At 39.3% G+C, this 19,770-nt stretch overlaps 1 protein-coding gene and 1 long non-coding RNA gene across 3 annotated transcripts in view; one reads left to right on the top strand and one right to left on the bottom strand.

Annotated features, from left to right (window-relative positions):
* Positions 1 to 19,770, bottom strand: part of Stard13 (StAR related lipid transfer domain containing 13) — a 237,366-nt gene that overhangs the window by 137,634 nt on the left and 79,962 nt on the right. The window lies entirely within an intron of this gene.
* On the top strand, positions 911 to 4,442 carry LOC125348357. Its single transcript, XR_007210352.1, has 3 exons — positions 911 to 921; positions 1,345 to 1,909; positions 4,245 to 4,442. It is a non-coding gene; the product is annotated as an uncharacterized LOC125348357 (long non-coding RNA).

Raw genomic sequence — 19,770 nt, 5'->3', positions numbered from 1 at the left:
AAATGGAACATTCTACTATGGAAAATGAATCATTCTACTATGGAATGTTTCAGACCATTAGAAAGAATCACATCACTTCTCTCAGAAGACAAACATTATTTTAGTAAGTCGGGTTCCCAAATCCCTGACAAGAATCTGATGTGTATTTCTTTGTCTAACTTGACATCAGGTACGTTGTTAGCATTTCTGCAACAAGGATTAATGAAGGACTGGGGCAGCAGAAGGAGAGCAAGAAAGCCGCTGAGTCTGGTGAAAATGCACACTTGTTTGCAGGCTAAGGATTTTGAGAAAAATCTGTGCTGGGTAGCAGATCTCAGTATTTCATCCTAGTTTATCCTCTTAAGCCTTGGTACATAAGCAGAGATCTCCAGACTGTTGAGTACTAAATTAGAAGCTACCATGTCCTTGATAATATGGCAATCACACAGGAAGCATAAAGAAACTGCCAGGAAGGTACTTCTATTTAGGTATAGGGGAGGAACAATTTTCATTACTTTAAATCCTCTGGTACCAGAATTGCTTTAGTCCTGGATTATTTATCATTGTTGTTCTGGTACTGGGTCCTGAACTCAGGGCTTCATGCTCTGGACTTGGCTTTTTTGCTCAAGGCTGGTGCTCTACCACTAGAGCCACACCTCCACTCCCAGCTTTTTGCTGTTTAATTGGAGATAAGAGTCCCTCAGATGTGTCTGCTTGGGCTGGCTTTGAATTATGATCCTCAGATCTCAATCTCCAGAGTAGTTAGGATTACAGGCATGTGCTACCACATCTAACTTTAATGCTGGATTTTTATAATGCTTCAATGTCATTCTCTGATCATGACAACTACCCATCAGCTGTCTTCAGTGATGTGATGCTACTGAATACACTCATTCTGATTCATGAAATTCTGATTATCTTCTAAGGCCAGTACAAATTCATGTGATTCCTTTAAACATTTCAATTTTCTCTTTGAAGTTTTGTACTCCTAGAGGAATTGTCTAAAGTGGGAAAGAAGAGGGTCCTGGAGGGTCAAGGGGATGTGACAGACACACACACACACACACACACACACACACACACACACGAAGATAGCACAATGAAACCCACCAAGCACTGCTTGAGAAAGGGGGCAGTGGGATTTAGAAAACATAAAAGATAACATAATACAGAGGAAAGATTTGTTCAAAATACACCATATGTATCTATGGAATGATCACAATGAAACCCCTGGTGTATTGTTCATATATGGTAACAGGAAGCAGTAAATAAAGAGTTTCATACTCCTGACTACTGGTTTCTACATGAATGTCTTTCTTGACTTGGATAGATCTTATTAAATTCCTTTTGGTTTTCTCTGCTCAGTTTTCTTATTTTTCCTGTTAGAATGTACATGCTTTCCCCAAAGATCTATATCCTAACCATTTTCTTTATGTCCTAAACCAGCCTCTACAACCTCCTCCATACCAAAGGGCTCAGTGTATTGATGTATTCCTAACCAATTTCCTCTGTGCCGCTCCTGAAACTTCCCCTGTCTTTTCCAAGCTTCACTTTCAAATTTCCAACTACTTATTATCTGCCTCTGGAGTTCTATTTGTTCTTTTGACATGTTCAATGCTCTTAATAGAACTGCGAATCTGAGGAAACTAGGCAATGAACCTAGGATGCAAGAGTCACGCTTGATCCACACTGTTACTTTCTTAGTTACTCCAGTAGCAGGATGAAATATCATCATCTCATCCCAGTCTGGGCTGCACAGATGTGAGTCATCCCTTGATCCAGTGAATCCAGTACTGGGTATGGTATCTGCCTGAAGAATCTGGATGATCAGATTGACTGTGGCAATATCACAGTGTTTGTGTTCTTATTTTATTCAATGGACAAATCATTTTATGAGTAGTTATTGTTTTTTAATTTCTTACTGTGCCAAGTGTTGTCATAGATATGAATGCATGAAACAAAATACCATATAGGTAGGGTTTAAAGTTTCAGTTTTGCAGTTTCCAATATCTACCAGGGTGTTGGGGTGTATTCTCTGTGGTTATAGGGTGGGAGGAGGATTTGTAATTTCTTTTCTCCTCCTGTGCTTTGACTTTCAGCCAGTTCATACACTTAACTCTACAGAGTGAGCACTATAGTGTTTGAAGGCCCTATGTTAGGACAGGAGATCTAAGACTTGGGCTCTGCCTTCATGAAGGTAAAGTCCCTTCCTTTATAACATCTTATTTCTCTTTTCTTTCCACCATAGACACACTTTGTCCCAGCCCTGCTTCCTGCTTACATTATTGCAATAGTCTCCCTGTGGTCTTCTTGCGTCTTTACATAAACTTGTACCTGGTATTATACAAAAAAAAAATTCTCTACAGCACTATGCAACAGTGTGATGCCTTAATCAGAAACTTCCAACCTCTCCTCATGGCCTCACCATCTACTTCATCGCACTTGTTAAATATTCCTTTCTTTTCTCTCTCTCTCTCTTTCATTCTCTCTTTTCCCCTCCATCTCTCCCTCCCTCCATCATTTCCTTCCTTCCTTCCTTTCTTCCTTCCTTCTTTCCTTCCGACCAACCTCCCTCCCTCCCCTCCTTCCCACTTTCTTTTTGGTAGTACTTGGGTTTGAACTTAGGGTCTCACATTTGCTGGACAGACATTCTGTCACTTGAACCACACCCTCAGCCCTTTAGCTTTACCTCATTTTAAAAGTAGGGACTAGTCATGGACAGTGATCGATCCTCCTACCCGTGTTCTTTGTGTACTGACAGCATGGACCACCTTGCCTAGCTTGTTTATTAAAATGTCTGGTTAACATTTTGTTCTTGCTGGGCTTGAACCACAATCCTCCAAGTCTCTGCCTCTCTCAAGTAGCTGGGCTTACAGTTGTGAACCACTTCATCTGACATTGTCAAAGAATTCTAAGGAAAAGCCTGCTGTAATTTCTTCTGATGCTTTGGGAAGTGAGAAATCTATCTAAGGTTCCCCCTCACCACTGCCCTTTAAAAATGAACTATTCCACTGGAGTTGAAAAAGAGAGTCTGTGGCTCAGAATCAAATGAAGTACCCTTTCCAGTGATCAAAATCAGAGGAAGTGGACCAAATTATGTCTTTTAAGGATATATTTTGTGTAAACTCTGCAGAGTTGCCGGTGAATAACATTTATGAACAGACTAGAAAACAGCTGAAACATATTTGAGAGCCACTCTTCTCTGGACTTGTTATGGGACACTTGGGTATTTCTAGTTTAGATAGCCTTTGAAAAAATTAACTCCTACATAAAGACAGTACTACATCACGCCCCAAGAATCCAAACAATGAACACGTAACAGACGTAACCCTATATTCTTTTGTGTTTCCAATCCCTTAGCTAGTTTCAAAGGCTGAGTTAGAGGTAAGATTAAATATCTGGTTAAAGACTAATTATGCACTTGTCCTGAGATACTGAAAGGACCAAAGATCAATTATCCTAGAGATTAGAAAGTAAAGATAGGTCACAGAAGGTAAAAGATTTGAGGAAAGTATATCAAACAGTTTCCCAAGTAATGATCACTTCCTAAAGTGAGTGATAAACAATTTTATATTGGAACAACAAAAACTGACCATTATTTGGGATGTGTGTGTATGGGCATAGTAACAAATAGATCAGAGATTTATAATTTTTGGTTTGGTATGCTAGAACCCAAATTTTTGCCATTTAGGAGGAAAAGTGCAATTGTAGGAGATAGAGAATAGTAGAAAGCCCATGTCATTCTGGAGAGAGAAGAATCTGTCTTAAAAACCTAGGGCTTCCATTTAGTAGTTGTGGGAACATACGAATGACACTCATCTTCAGGCTTGAGTGGATTCATTTGTAATAACAATATATAAGTTCATATTATGACTCAAGTGTAGTAATTGCTTTACATATATTTTCTCTCTAATTCAGTGACATTACCATAAAGTAGAGTTATGGTTTGGTTTTCAAATGTCTCTTGAAGGAAGACTCATATGGCAAAATGGTGGTATTGGGAGGTGGTGGAAACTTTAAGAGGTGGAGACTCATGGGAGAAAATTAGGTGATTGGGACAAGTATATCCTTAAAGGGAATATTGGAAACCCTGCCCCTTCCTCTCTCTATCTGTCACTTTAGTCTGCTTGCCATCAAGTAAATAGTTTCCTCTACCACTCACTCCTGCCATGATATACTTCACACTGCATGCCCCAAACAACAAATATAGCCAAGAAATCATTGATTTAAATCTTTAAAACTGTGAGCCAAAATTAATCTCTAAGTGGAGTATATCAGATCTTTTTTCATAGACACAAAAAGGTATCGTAAGTAGTGGGCTTTAGAAAAATTATAGTAAAACACTCATCAAAGTAATTGTATTAACCACTTTATTTTTATTTTTTTTTGCCAGTCCTGGGGCAAGGACTCAGGGTCTGAGCACTGTCCCTGGCTTCTTTTTGCTCAAGGCTAGCATTTTACCACTTGAGCCACAGTGCCACTCTGGCTTTTTTTCTCTCTCTATATGTGGTGCTGAGGAATCAAATTTGGGGCTTTCTATATGCAAGGCAAGCACTGTACGACTAGGCCATATTCCCAGCACTGTACTAACCACTTTTAAGTATACGATACATTAGGGTTATCCATATGCATATTTTGTGCTTTTTCATCTTGCAAAATTGAAACTTCATTCCAATGAATCCCCGTTTCCCCCAGCTCCTGACCATTATCATACTAGTTTCTGTCTCTATGGCTCTTTAGATTTCATGACATTGATTCATGCAGCATTCTTCTTCTCATGGCTGGCTCATTTTATATAGCAAAATGTTCTTAGAGTTGAAGTATATAGGTAGTGGTACAGATGGTGGACAGGAAGCTTTAAATGCTCACTGACAACTATTGTGGAGCTAGAACTTTACTTGATGGGTTTATAAATATTATCTCTAATCACCACAACCATCATAAAAGGAGGAAATTACCCCCAAGAGATAGAAAACTAAAGCTTGGACAGATTGATACTTTCTCCCAGGTCACAGTGCTGTATCATGGGAATCCTAGTCCTTGAACTTTAAAGTTATCAGTCACCTACTCTGTCCCTTCCTCTTGCTCTTGTCTCTTACCTCTCAACCTCAGTAACCTATGGTAGATTCTTTATAGAGATGACTGCAATAATTCTGCTCATCCCTGACTGTCGCTATGCAATTTGATCTTGCTACCGCTCTCTTTGAGAAAAGTCTCTAAATCTTAACTTGGTTGTGTATCAAGTAATTTTAAGAGTTTAGGGTAGAAGATGTATCTTAGTTAACACAATTACCCTGCTGGGACTGAGACCAGAGAGCCATAACAGTCTGCTGGAGCAAGAGCAGCCACCTTGAGAGAAGGACCTGACAATCTGGAAACCAACCTGCGGCCATGTTACAGAGGCAAGACTGAGCCTCCAAGCTCTGTAAAGTTGCCACAGACAAAACAGAAGAACATACTAATGGAGTCCTGCCCAAATTATTAACCAAGAAAGAATTATTATTTTCAATCATTGTTTAGAGTGGATTGTTACAAAGCAATAGATAACTGGCACATTTCTATACTCAACTATATCACATGAAGCTGCCTGAAAAGATAGGGAAAAAAGAATCTCTCTTTATGGGCAGGGAGGAGGGGGTTGCTACATGTTGAAGGCAGTTCCTGATGTCCAAAATTCTTGGAAAATCAGCTCCTTTTTTCCTAGAAATGAATCCTGTGGAGTTGAGGTACAGTGTGAGTTAAATAAGTTATTTGGGTCAGTAGGAAGCTCAGCATCTACACCACTGGCTCTAAAGAGAAATTTTTCTCTCATTTGAGTCACCTGAAATACACACTTGTCCTAGGAAGCAACACTGCAATTTATAAATACAGACAGCCAGGAAAGAACAACAGAGAGAAGAAAGACAGAACCTAATCTTCATCTGCAATCACATTCTTGCAGGAATGTTGATAAATGCTTTGTAAATGCAAAAGACTGCAGATAGTTTTACTTGTGCTCTGGAAAGGCAGCAACTTTTTGCTGTAATTGAATCATCTGGGGCCACACTCTGTGGGTGCCCTAAGGTGATTATGTTTAGAATGGAGGCTTTCAGAATGTCATTTAGCAATGAAAGCATGGCTGGATACCAGTAATCAACTAATGCCATTGAGAAACTCATTTTTTATGGCAACCTAATTGAAATGTACAAATTGTATAACGCTCCCTACTTGGGAGAGGGGAGAGGGAGGTAGGACTGCATTGCAGATGATTGATTCTGAAATACAGCCACTAAGATAAGGTTTCTTCTTCAACAGAAAATATGTCACTGACGTAATTTATGAGCAGCCAAGATAAGTGGAACTGTCATTTTGCGCTCCTACTGGAAAGATCCTTTGTCTTCTAGGTGCAGAGAAAGCTGAAGAGATACATTTTTTTCTGTTTCTAAAATAGATCTTCCCTTTCATTCTTCCCTAGCTTAAAAAATTATAATTTGAAGAGAACTGATTAAATTAGTAATAAACTGAAGAAGCCAGATTTTGCTTTTAAAGGTACACTAGTGATTACGGTGTACAGCAGAACACTATACTGTAGGACCACAGGATTTACTCACTGTATTAGTGCTGATATTTGGAGGGTGCGGGGAGGGGCTAGGTGCACCTGTTACCCAGAGAACGTGGAAAGAATAAGCTCAGACTCAGCTATTCCTTAAAAATTATAATTACCTTTTGGTGTGTGGATAGAAGGGCAATTACACTGTGTTAACAGATAGAAATGCTTTCTTTGCCTTCTGAAGCAAAATGTAATCAATCTCAGGGTTGTAATTTAATACACAAGTGTCAACATGGAGCAAAGGAAAGCGATTTAAGATGAACAAGTGACTGTCATGTTTTACACTAGAAGGAAGTGCCATCCTCATTGAGTTTGAACCAGAGAGAGAAGTGGTTATCCATTCCTTCATGGTGTGTACACTCAGTGCACCCCAAGAAAACAGGTCTCTAGTCGATGTGCCTGAAGTGCATTAGAGATGGTGAACTTCTCAGAGCTGTGTCATTGCCTAAGTCTGTATGTCCAGGAACAGTAAAAGCTTCTATTAAAGCCACCACTTTATTTCAACAAATGCAATTGCAATTCTAGTCAGTTTCATATAGTAGCCAAAATCTTGTTTTGATTTTTAGCAATTCCACGGAATAAATATTTGTTAAACGTATTCTGTACAGAATGCTAAGCTTGGTAGGCACAAAAGAGGATGCAAAGACACAGGCAATGTTCTCAACCTTCACTAAGATAAACCACACACACACACACACACACACACACACACACACACACACACACAGCAAGACAGAGAGAGGGAAGAAAAAGAGGAGGAAGAGAGAGAAAGGGAAGGGAGAGGACGTGAAGGGAGGGAAGAGAAAGAGAATGATACTATCTGTTGGTGAAAGAATTAAGATTGTTTCTTGGAAGAGAGACCTTGAAGGATGAATACAATTTCATCAGACAATGATGCAGGTGTGGCTATAATTATAAATCAGTCACATGTAAAGGAATGGCTGGCAAAAAACTGAGAAGACAAACAGAAAGGAAGGGCACTCCCAGTGAGGAGCTGGTGCTTTATTTGGCAGGCAAGGAGGGCAACATGATGAGGACTATGCTCAGCTAAGGGATTTGCAGAAACACAAATTCAACAGCATGCCTTCTCCAGCAACATAGCCAGGCCCCTTGATCAGTGCTCCTCTCAGTTTTTGAATCTAGGCTTTTAAGAAGCATTCTTACACACATATACATACACATACAGAGTATAGTTTTGCAATCTCCTATGGGTATTATCAATACATTGTATTCTGTGTTCCTAAATAATCTATGCATAATCATAATGTATCTATTACATATAAAATTTCTAATTTGTTAAATATGTCATTGTATACATGTCTATCCACCTGTCTCTATCTGTCTATCTATCATCTATCCAACATCTACCTACCTACGTATCTAAACACATACAGAAGTCTTACCTATAAGTGCTGGAAGTATAATTCACACACTGTTGCCATCTCTCCAAAGACACAATTCTCAACACTGGCTGTACATCACATCACATCACATCACATCACATCACATCACATCACATCACAGGCCCTTAGAAAAAAATGGGTGCAGCCATCTCACCTCAGACAGCCCCAGCTTGTGGCCCCAGACAGTAGGAGCTACTGATAATAAGGAAATTTCACTGGGGAATTAACATAATTTTCTGAAGGGTCTTTATATTCCTGTCCTTCAAGTCACAGCTAGGATAAAAGGGAGCTCATTTTGCATAAATGAATAGATAACATTTTAGTAGAAGATTGTGATTGTGATCCTGAGTTTTGGATGAGGTAAGCCGACCACTGTGAAAATAATTAATAAAGAGAGAGCAGAGAAATGTAAGTTGGCAGATTTCTAATAAAGAGGAATGTGTAGGCATTACTTAAAAGTGAGCTAGTAGTAGCTCATGCTTAAAATCCTACACACTAAGGAGGCTGAGATGGAGAAATACTTTTTGGAGCCAGTTGGGGCCAAAAAATAATGTGACTCCAATTAACCAGCAAAAAGGTGGAAGTGTAGGTATGTAGTAGGTAGGAAGTGTAGGTTCAAGTGGTAAAACACCAACTGTGAGTAAAAAAGCCTCAAGGCTCTATGTTTAACAACCCCCAACCCAATGCCATCCCAAAAATCTGCAATGGTTCTTGGTTTGTGAGAATGTGTTAGAGTTCTGTGCCCTTCAGCTGTAGTTTCTTTCCATCCATATAGACTTAATGAGGATAAGGAGAAATAGGGGGGTTTCTGGCAGTAAGTGGTGACTCCCTACTCCAGAGGATACCACTTTTTCTTCTATTCTTTTCCTTATTATATCTTTTTTTTATATGTGTTTTTCTGCATTCCTTTCATTTGTTTCTCCTTTGTGGACTCACATTTTGTTTCTGTTTTGTCTTCATCCCCTACTTCTCCAGTCATGGTCATTTCTTTCTCACTAATATCCTTTCTCATTTTAACCAGAGACATCTGAATTGCACAGTATTTTAAATTAGTATTTATGTTTGTTAAATGATCTTGGTGTGTCCTAGTTTTAGAATGAATGGTAAGTTAAACCTGTTACTTGGTTTTCTTGTTTAAAATAAGTGGGACAGTAGTTTCTGAAAGAAAGAAGTAACCAATTTTTCCCCTTTTCAGCTATTACTAGTAAAAGAACGGAAGTGAGCATTTTATTTTAAGATAGTCATCACAAATATGCTTTACAGATATCATCTTGAAAAATATTTGACATTCTATATGATATTAACACGACTGCTTGTTTATGACATTAATATGGCTGCTTGTTTAATGAATTATAGTGACAGGGGAAAGCAATATCACAATATCACAGCATTCTTCAAATAGCAGCAGGACTTAAAAGTGGGAAAACTGAACCTGGAGATTACTTCAAGCCACAAACAGCTGTCAATGACTTTCAGCCCAAGTGGAACATGGTTGACTAACACACTGGTTGACCCCCAAACAACAACAAAGAAGATATAACAGCGGCTATATGGCATTTACCTTATATCCTTGTCATTTTTTTTTGTCTATAAATTTGACTATATGTCTTTAAATACTTGGTCAATCGAGATGAATCTTAGAAGGCACTTTTTCCAAGCAATTTCTTGATTTTTCCACCTTTCGTTCAGTGCTTTCTTAAGGTTTCCTTAGCTACTGACATTATGCTGAGCTCTATGGTCAGCAGTGGACCAATAGTATTTCTAATTGCTACAGCAATCTTGCCATGCAGAGATTTGTATCACTCTTTCATCAACAAGACAACTAAGGCTCTGAGAATGTTAACTCACTTGTCTATACCACAATGAATCCAGGCTGAAATAGGATTCCAACCCACTTGTTTATTTCCAGTGCCAGAGTTCTTTCGACTTGCTCATACTATATGCCTTCTGAGTTTCTCCCTTATGCCATCATAAACTAAATATTTTCTACCTTATAGTAGCTTTACATATGCTTATTTTGTCTTGTCAGAGTAACATCGTAAAAAGGGGAAAAAAATCTAGAAAGTTGTATACTAAATGAGGAATAGACACTACTAAGTATTGTTAAGGAATATCAGCTGCTATAGGGTGCCAAGTATCTCCTATGAGTTCTTATCTACAAGCCAGAAGTCCCCATGGCAAAGTCCATTGGGGTAGGAGAATAAATAAGAATTAAGCATATATTTCTTACCTTCAATTAAGGAGGAAATGGGATTCTGGAGAGTTTTAGTGTCTGATAAACTGTATATACTCTTGTGAAACCAGTGTCATCCTTAAAACAAAGCAAAAATCCTATAAAGAATTCTAGATTCAATGTAGAATTATCAGCACTTCTGTTTTGGAATGAATGCTGGTATGAATCCAGACTAAGTTTGAATAATTTTTCAAGGCATTCCTCACACATCCAGGGTTCAACTTCACTTAGAAGCCTATGAAGTCCTGTCTTACCGAGTCTACATTTACATAATCATAAATGTTAGTCAAAGGATTTATGTTTATTCCTGCTTAATTTCAACCAATAGTCTTGGTCCATTGTGCCATTCAGTTGAAGTCTTTCATAATTCTTACTATGTCACCAACCATCTTTCCTAAGAAGCACCAAAGAAAGATATGTGGCTCCTCTCCTAATCACCCTCAATCTCTATTTGACTGGCCTATTGGTAAGGCTACATAAGAATAAGAACACTGGATTGTTTCCTAGGTCATATTACTTAGCACAGAGTGTGGCATGGTGTTGGTTTGATGAATGAAAGAAGAAAAGGATAAAGAGACCATGGGGACAGGAAGGGAGGGAAGGGAGCAGAAGGAAAGGAAGGCACTGGAGATAGAGGGAAATGACAGAACAGATTAAGGTCATGGAACAATAAGATACAGAGTTTGGAATCTAAGATGCTTGAGTTGCAAGTTATTTAACTTCTAAAAGCCTCCAAGTTTCAATTGTAAAATATAATATAAAATCTCAGAACTGTAAGAACCAAGGGAGCGGAGGTGCACAGAGACATTTAATATACAGGAAGTAGGACTTGCTGGAAGTTAGACAGGCTTGCCTGGGTTTCCTTCACTAGCTGGGCTGCCAGCATGATCAAAAAGATTACTATGGCTCTGAGCCATTCCAGGCTGCTGGGGTATCTGGGCCTCAAGCTCCTTGCCTTGCCTCTCTTTCCAAATGAATCACTTCATTAAAATGGAAGATTTACTACAACACTTTGCCAGGTTAGGATGATTCATTGGCCCCAGCTGTGGTCGTCATCAGAAAACCATGTTTTCAGTTAAGTTATAAAGGCCAAAGAGCCACTAATTTGTGGGGCTTTGCTCTCTCTGCCACTTATTTTTGTATTTTTAAAAGAGGAAGTATACAAGACATCATTATGTCAGCGTCATGAAATAGGCCAGTGGGCTCTTAGTAAGTAGGTGTGCATTTTTATACTTCCAAAAGTTTCTCTGTTCATTAAAAAGAAAACACACATGTCTAATTGGCTGTTTGGATAAAGTACAAGCAGATATATACATTGGTACATTCCTTTTTTGATGGTAAGATACAATGCAATACATTCTTTAATGTGAAACAGGAATTTAAATATTCCCCACAAGCTCCAGACTTAACACCCTGTTTAGCTTGTCAAGTAATGCTGTGCTTAAATGAAATAATAACATTTCATCATGAACACAATTTCGAAAGTAAATTCATTTCCTTTTCCAAATAGACAAACTTGAAAACTCCTGCAGACTTCTGATAAAGCCTCAAAATCAGAACAAAAATTCATCTTGAAAGGCTTCAGAGACAAAATAATCACATCTTAAATTTGGTATTACTATTATCACTACAGTTAATAGTTTCCTACATCATTATGGCCTTCTGGTACTAAATAGAAAGGGGGGGGAGAAAAGAGAGAGAGAGAGAGAGAGAGAGAGAGAGAGGTCATCATCTTCTATTTCAATTTATTCTGGTTAAATATATGATTTATCCAAGATCTGGAGTAGCTTTGAAGTCTCAAAAGCTGCCCTTTAGTTGCATTTCTCTGCCTTTAATCCCTCCCGGGTGGTGTCCACACCCCGCCTGACATCCTATTTTTGAAGAGGAGGTGGCAGGAGCTGGGTGAGGCTGGCAGGGATAGCCTCAGGGCCTCAAGAGGCTGCCTTGAAAAGCAGTGATAGCTGAGTGCTAGACATTCCATTTGGAACTCAAATAGCTGCACAACAACCCTCTGTCATTTGTTTTTAACCACAGGCAGTGACTGAGAAGGTCCTCACTCCACAGGGCTGTATTTAGCTCCCTCCCTTCCGCATAGTTTCAAGGGTACTAAACAACCAGTTCCAGTTCTGAACAGCTCTCTCTAAATCCCTACCTGCTACATCTCTATACAGCAGGCTTCCAACACAATGATGACGTGCTTTTAAGAAGAAAACCAGTGTTGCCACTATCTACACGTTAACCCAGCAGGTCTATGTTTCACTTGAATTAATGGAAACTGCTGGGGGAAAAAAAATCATACAATTGAAATTTCATCCAGAAAAAGAACATGTGTTGAGACATTTTTTTAACTCTTCCTAAAACAAATTACTTCACAAGATTTGCATCTGAAAGCACTTTTTCCACAAACTTGGGTTCCATGCAGATTGCAGAAGTTTTATGGTGATGTTGGATGTTCCTGCAGTGGGCAGGAGGAGGGCATCATATAAGACAGGGATACATTTCCTTTGACTGAGAGCATGAGGGACCCAGGGTGTTAGAGAAGATGGTGAATGAGTTACCAAGCAGGAGAGCATTTGTAAGAATGGGCCCATTCCATGCCACTTGTGGAATGGATGATCTGGCTCAGTCCTTCCTTTCTTTTATTGCTTGCTTTTCTTTCCCTTTTGTTCCTTCCCTTTCCTTTCCTTCCCTTCCCTTCCCTTCCCTTCCCTTCCCTTCCCTTCCCTTCCCTTCCCTTCCCTTCCCTTCCCTTCCCTTCCCTTCCCTTCCCTTCCCTTCCCTTCCCTTCCCTTCCCTTCCCTTCCCTTCCCTTCCCTTCCCTTCCCTTCCTTTCCTTCCCTTCCCTTCCCTTCCCTTTCTTTCCCTCCCTTCCTTCCTTCCACAGGTAGTAATATAACCCTGTGTGTATATTATCCACACTTAGAAGGGTTCAAGTTTTAGGGTTATGTTCTTGGCTAAGGAATATATAAATTCTCTTATTGGGAAAGCTTTCACTATTTTTACAAATTTAAACTAAGGATGAAGATTCAGCACATAACCTTATCCCTAAAGAGAACTACCCAGAATTAGAATGAAACAGATTCTGTAGGTCTCACTTACCAACTGTGCTGTACCCCCCTTCCCCAATGTATGCACAAGGAGCTGATTGGAAAGGGAAGATGGTCATGGTAGAAGAGCCTTGCTGGCAATTTGTTTTTTTAAAAATTAAGTGAAATTAAACTTTTCAAAAATATACTCATTTCTTTGGTTACAAGGGCTATATCCACCACAACATTAGAAACAGACAGACAGACAGACAGACAGACAGACACACACACACACACACACACACACACACACACACACACACCAACCTGAACCAGAGTGGTCAACTTGACAATGTCTATTCATCAACAACAAGAAGCAAATATTGTATATAAGAAGATCTCTATCCCATACTTCCTGTTTGCTACCTTCCTTCTGGGCAAGGAAAGGAAGGGTTAGTTCCTAGCAAATACCTAAGGGTTTACTTATTGTATTTGGAGAAAAAAAGGCCTCCAGAGGATCTTACTACTGAACTGAAGATGAAGCACTAATTACTGGCCCTCTGTAGTATCCAGACTGACATTCCAAATGTTGAGCTCCAGATTGGGCAACACCCTTTCATCATTACCAAAAGAAACAACACATGTATTCAGGTCAGTGTTCTGTTAAGTAGAAATAAGAATATAAATCTACACACCTAAGCCCAATTAACCTTCCTCCAATCACCTTTTATCTGTTAACTTAGCCCACTGAAATGTTAAAGAACTGAGCATACACTCAACAATGACGAAAGAAGATATATCTCAAAATTAATTTTTTGAGCCTGATTCATGGAGTCTCGAAGTTCTGAATATATACTGGGTTTCTCATCAGATCTGAGTTCCAATCACTGTTGTGCAGCTTTCCATAGTTGTGGGACTTCAGATGTGCATCTCATTAACTTCGTCTCATTTGTTCAGCCTTTTTGGAAAGGCTTCTGCTAACCCAGCAGCTCCTATGCTTCCATTCAACACTGTGGACAAGTGTTGACCTCCGTTTCCTCTCTTTTGTAGATCAGGGCTGGGCCCCAGGCCTCTGTGATCTTCATTTGGTACTAGCATCTCTTCAGTTCCTTCAGAACCTATTAGCACTCGGATCCTCTAACAACTGGAGATGTTCAGTTAAGACAATACGGTACATAGAACTGAAAGTGAAGTGTAAGGCCTAACCTGCAGCCGTAGATCTGAGAATTAGCTACTTAATAGAGCTAGAGAAGTCATAGACAGGAACTCAATCTTGGAGAACAGAAAGCTAGGAGGAGGAATAAGAGTGGCTACTAAGACATCAGAGAAAGGAAATAAGCCACCAGTGAGATCAAAATGAGAAGACAGGAAGATGAAGGTTAATAATTTCAAAAACCTTCAGCTTAATGGATCTACCAGCTACTGAATACCAAACACTATACACAGAGATATCTGTGCATCTCTATATCTTTGCAACTATGTGTTATTTGTATATATGTGTATATCTGTATCTGTCATATATCTCCTATCATTATCTATCTATCTATCCATCTATCTATCTATCTACCTATCTATCTATCTATATCTATCATCTATCCTTCCACCCATCCACCTACCATCTGTCATTTATCTACCATCCATCTATCTATAGGCTACAAGGAAATAGAGGAAATATGACAAATATGACAATAACTACCTTGGAGCTCCAAAACCATTTGAGATGAATGAACCATATTAAATAGAGGAGGAAAAGGTGGCAGGTTGATTTGAAAATAGTTTAGACTGCCATTAATAATTAGTTGAGGGACTAAGAATGTGGCTTAGCAGTAGAGTGTTTGCCTAGCATGCATGATGCCCTGGGTTCAATTCCTCAGCATCACATAAACAGAAAAAGCTGGAAGTGGTGCTGTGGCTTAAGTGGTAGAGTGCTAGCCTTGAGCAAAAGGAAGCCAGGGACAGTGCTCAGGCCAAGTCCAAGCCCAAGAACTGACAAAAAAAAAATAGTTCAAGCGAACTTATAGAAAATAGAATCTATGAGCTCTTGGTAGGTATTATTCTTCACTTTTCAGAACTGGTCATAATAAATCATGAATTATGAAGAAGGAGGGATTGGTTATTACGAGCAGAGTTTTGCCAGATTTTCCAAGTTCACACAAGAGGGCAACAGAAACAAAGCAACTAGGCGAAATTTCAGTTTGAACATCTTGGGGAATTTGCATTTAACCAGAAAAGATCATTGCTGTAAATATAGTTTCCCATTTGTAACAGCTGAGACTCATAAATGGAGATTATATGGCATGCAGCAACTGACAGGTTATCAGCATGTGTTGGCAAGAGCCCTTTGGCTATTAAGAGATAATTAAAACTCACTATAATCTTCCAGCTACTTCATTTAGTCATTTTGCTGTCTACCAATGAGATAAGGCTCAGATTCATTTCAAACGGACAGCTCTCCCTTTTATCAGCTTCTTAGGTTAAGCTGGTGAAAGTTAACATTTTGAAATTTCCTTCCAGCTACAAGATTTACTCAAAGTGTCTTTTTCAGACTGTAGGATCAATGGTTCCAACTGCCAAGGGTTCCTCATTTATTTGGTATAGAGAGTAGTAACCACCTATGTTACTGAAGTAAATGCTTCCATAATCATTGTTCTAAAAAATACATGTGCTTAAACTGAAGTTATTCTGTGCTGCCAACTGAAGAACAAAAAAAGAATGTTTTGGATGATTTTTAATTGAATGTTGGAATAATTTAATAGCTGTAAGGACCTAAAATGCCAGAACACATTATCTGCTGTTCTGAAGATTAGAAAGTCAAGAAAAAGAAAAAGGGGTAAGGCAGTTAAGGAAGGTCTTTTTAGTGTATGTTATTTAGAGTCTCTCTACCTTAGAAGGCACCTGGGTGGATTACAAAAAATATTTCAGGCTGTTTTTAACAAAGCAACATAATATGTTTTAGAATCATCCCTTCAATGAACAACAATGTGAAGATCTAAATATGTTTCTCATTATCTACCTGTGTATCTCTCTTTCATCTACCAAATATTGACAGAGATCAGATTAAAAAAAAATTAAAAAACTAAAGCAGTTATGGTTGGCATGTCTGTATTCTGGGGGAAGAAATTTAGAGGATTAAGGTTCAAGGCCAGCCCATCTCCACAAACAAGCTTGGTATAGTGGTATATGCCTGTGACCCAAGTAATGCTGACAGCATAGTGGAAAGATCACTGTCTAAGGCTAATATCATAAAAAATGTGAAACCTTTCCTCCACAAAAAGGCTGGTTCAAGTGGTAGAGAATCTAGCTAGTAAGAGCAAGGCCTTGAATTCAATCCCCAGCACTGTCAAAAAATAAAATAAAATTTCAATTAAATCTTTACCTATAGTTTTTCTCAGGAGGACCAAATAGAGCCACACATACTTTTCAGGCTGATATAAAGACGAGCTCCAGCAATCCATTTGGCATAATTATACATCATGCACATCCGTTCAGAACCTCCATGAACTACTCAAGCTTCTGCTCCCATGGAGGGGGAAAAAAAAGAAGGCCTCCTCTTAATTTTCTCTTTGCTTACCCACAGCACAGGAGATGTTTCTCCCATAAACCTCTTTCCATTCTACTGTAGTGTTGGAGGTAAAAACCTTTCTGTTCTGTTTTTTTCTTGGCTATTTCTTTCAGTGAGCTAGAGCATGCACGCACCACAGAAGCCATCCTTAAGCACTTAGTGTGGGCTCTTGGCTTCCTGTGCACCCTGCACTTCCTCTGCACCACTTCTGTTCTTCACTGTCATAACTTCTGTGCCTCTCTCTCTTCCTCTCCACACCCACTGAAATGGAAGCTTGTGGAGAGCAGAGCCCATGTCTGCTCTTTCCCAGTTTATAATAGAATGCAGACTAAGCATGCATTGAAAATGAAAGAACAGATACAGAGAAATGATCTTTTCAGAAACAAACAGACATAATTTATAAAATCTGAATACTCATAAGGATGGGCACTATTCTTTTTATGAGATTTTAGTAGAAATTAAAAACTAGTAGAAACATATCAATTAAGAGGCTATCCAGGCAAGTATATTCACTGAATGTAAGAAGGACCTCTTTAAAATGAGAACACTTAAATGTCACATTCACTCTGGTGTCCCGTTCCATGATCTGATATGCTTATCTCCTGGGAGAGACTAGTCTTCATCTTATTGTCCTTCATCACATCATCATGTCTTCCACACATTTGTCATGTAAACTGAATACTAAAAACAGCAAGAGTGCATTTTAAAAAAGTCTCAGGACCATGGGGCACTGGTGGCTCATGCCTGAAATCCTAACTACTCAGGAGGCTGAGATTTGAGGATCACAGTTCAAAGCCAGCCTGGGCAGGAAAGTCAAAGAGACTCTTATCTCCAATGAATGACCAGAAAACCAGAAGTGGTGCTGTGGCTCAAAGTGGTAGAGTGCTAGCTTTGAGTGAAAAAGCTCAGAAACAGTACCCAGGTCATGAGTTCAAGCCCCACAACTGACAAAAAAGTCTCAGGGTCAAAGACAAAAGACCCCTTTTTGTGGTTGGTTAGGCCCAACCAAGTGTGGCCAATTGCTATACTTTGGATATTGAATGTTCCCAAAGACATATGGGTATTAAAGTATTGGTCCCACCTTGCTACTATTAGGAGGTGGTAAAGGTAAAAGAGGTGGTAAGAGGAGAAGCTAGTGGGAGGCCTGTAAGGCATCGGCATTGCACCCTTGGGAGGATGTTGGATTTTGGCACCATGCTATTCTTCCCTTTCTGCCAAGCAGATGCGACGATAGGTTCCACGTGCTCTTACCAGGATTGCTACTCCTCTTCTCTCAGGCCTCAAAGCAATGTATTCACCGGATGCAGTGGAATTTTAAAGCCATAAACCGAAGTAAACATTTTCTCTTGATCAGTTGACTATTTCAGTCATTTGCTATATAGTGTTAAAATGCTGGCTGACACAGTTTTCTGTAGTATAAAAGTCACCACTGATATTCTATTTTTTTTCAAATTTTTATTATCAAACTGATGTACAGAGAGGTTACAGTTTCATACGTTAGGCATTGGATACATTTCTTGTACTGTTTGTTACCTTGTCCCTCATACCCCCCTCCCTCCTCCCCCTTCCCCCCCCCCCCCGGAGGTGTTCAGTTCACTTACACCAAACAGTTTTGCAAGTATTCCTTTTGTAGTTGTTTGTCTTTTTTTACCCTGTGTCTCTCAAATTTGGTATTCCCTTTCAATTTCCTAATTCCATTACCAGTATACACAGTTTCCAATATACTCAGATAAGATTACAGAGATAGTGTAGGTACAACCTCAGGAAGGTGATACAAGAACATCATCAATAATAGAAGCTACAGATACACATAGGACGTTGAAAGTAGTTACAACTGTGATATAACAATTGTTTCCATAACATGGAGTTCATTTCACTTAGCATCATCTTATGTGTTCATAAGGGTATAGCTATTGGGCCTTGTGATGCTCTGCTATGACTTGCCTAAACCTGTACTAATTATTCCCAATAAGGGAGACCATAGAGTCCGTGTTTCTTTGGGTCTGGCTCACTTCACTTAGTATAATTTTTTCCAAGTCCTTCCATTTCCTTACAAATGGGACAATGTCATTCTTTCTGATAGAGGCATAAAATTCCATTGTGTATATGTAACACAATTTCCTGATCCATTTGTCTACTGAGGGGCATCTGGGTTGGTTCCAGATTCTCGCTATGACAAATTGTGCTGCGATGAACATTGTTGTGCTGGTGGCATTACTGTGATTTTGTTTGTGGTCTTTTGGATAGATACCCCAAAACCACTGATATTCTAAATCATATCTGGAGTGAAAGGAAATTTAGAGGCTTGACCTGTGTCTGTTTCCGTAGGTATTATAAAAATTCCCCACTTCTTCAATCCCACCCTCTCCAACAGCTCACTGCTAATTTGTCAGCTCTGCAATCAATGGTGCCACACCACGCTGGCACTAGCTCGGCTCCGTGGAAGAGCCTCTAGGGACTCCTTAGTATTATGAGATAAGCCAATAGTTTGCTTCCTTATTTTGAAGAAACAGAGCTATTTAGTGTTGCTAGGATATTTCATGATTTTGTTTACTCCTACTCTTAAAAAATGCCAGTTTTCAACTACAAGCTCATGGGTACAGCAAGGTATGTAGGTAATGTGTTACTAACAACACTGCCTCCACCCTATATACTCAATACCTAGCTCAGGCCATTTTCAACTCTCCCACCTATCTAAGGAATGAATGTCCTCATAGGAATTCTTTGAGTTGGGTGTTATCTCAATTCCTTCAGAGAACCTGAGGTACAGGGAGCTTAGAGAAGTAGAGTCCAGTTTCAGTGGTTAGTCCTGGTGAAAGCCATGTTTCCTCCAAGGTCTTTCTGTTTCCACAGTGTTCTCTCATAGATGAAACCACATTGCTCCCACAGAATTAAAACATGCCAATGACGGTGACCAGGTATTTGCATGGATTCTAACGGGCCTCCCCGCCCCCTTATACTAGCATCCTTCACATTTA

Source organism: Perognathus longimembris, chromosome 3 (genome assembly GCF_023159225.1).
Source record: "Perognathus longimembris pacificus isolate PPM17 chromosome 3, ASM2315922v1, whole genome shotgun sequence".
Lineage (NCBI taxonomy): Eukaryota > Metazoa > Chordata > Mammalia > Rodentia > Heteromyidae > Perognathus > Perognathus longimembris.
The sequence above is the reverse complement of the archived record's forward strand: the minus strand, read 5'-3'. Positions and strand labels throughout refer to the sequence as shown.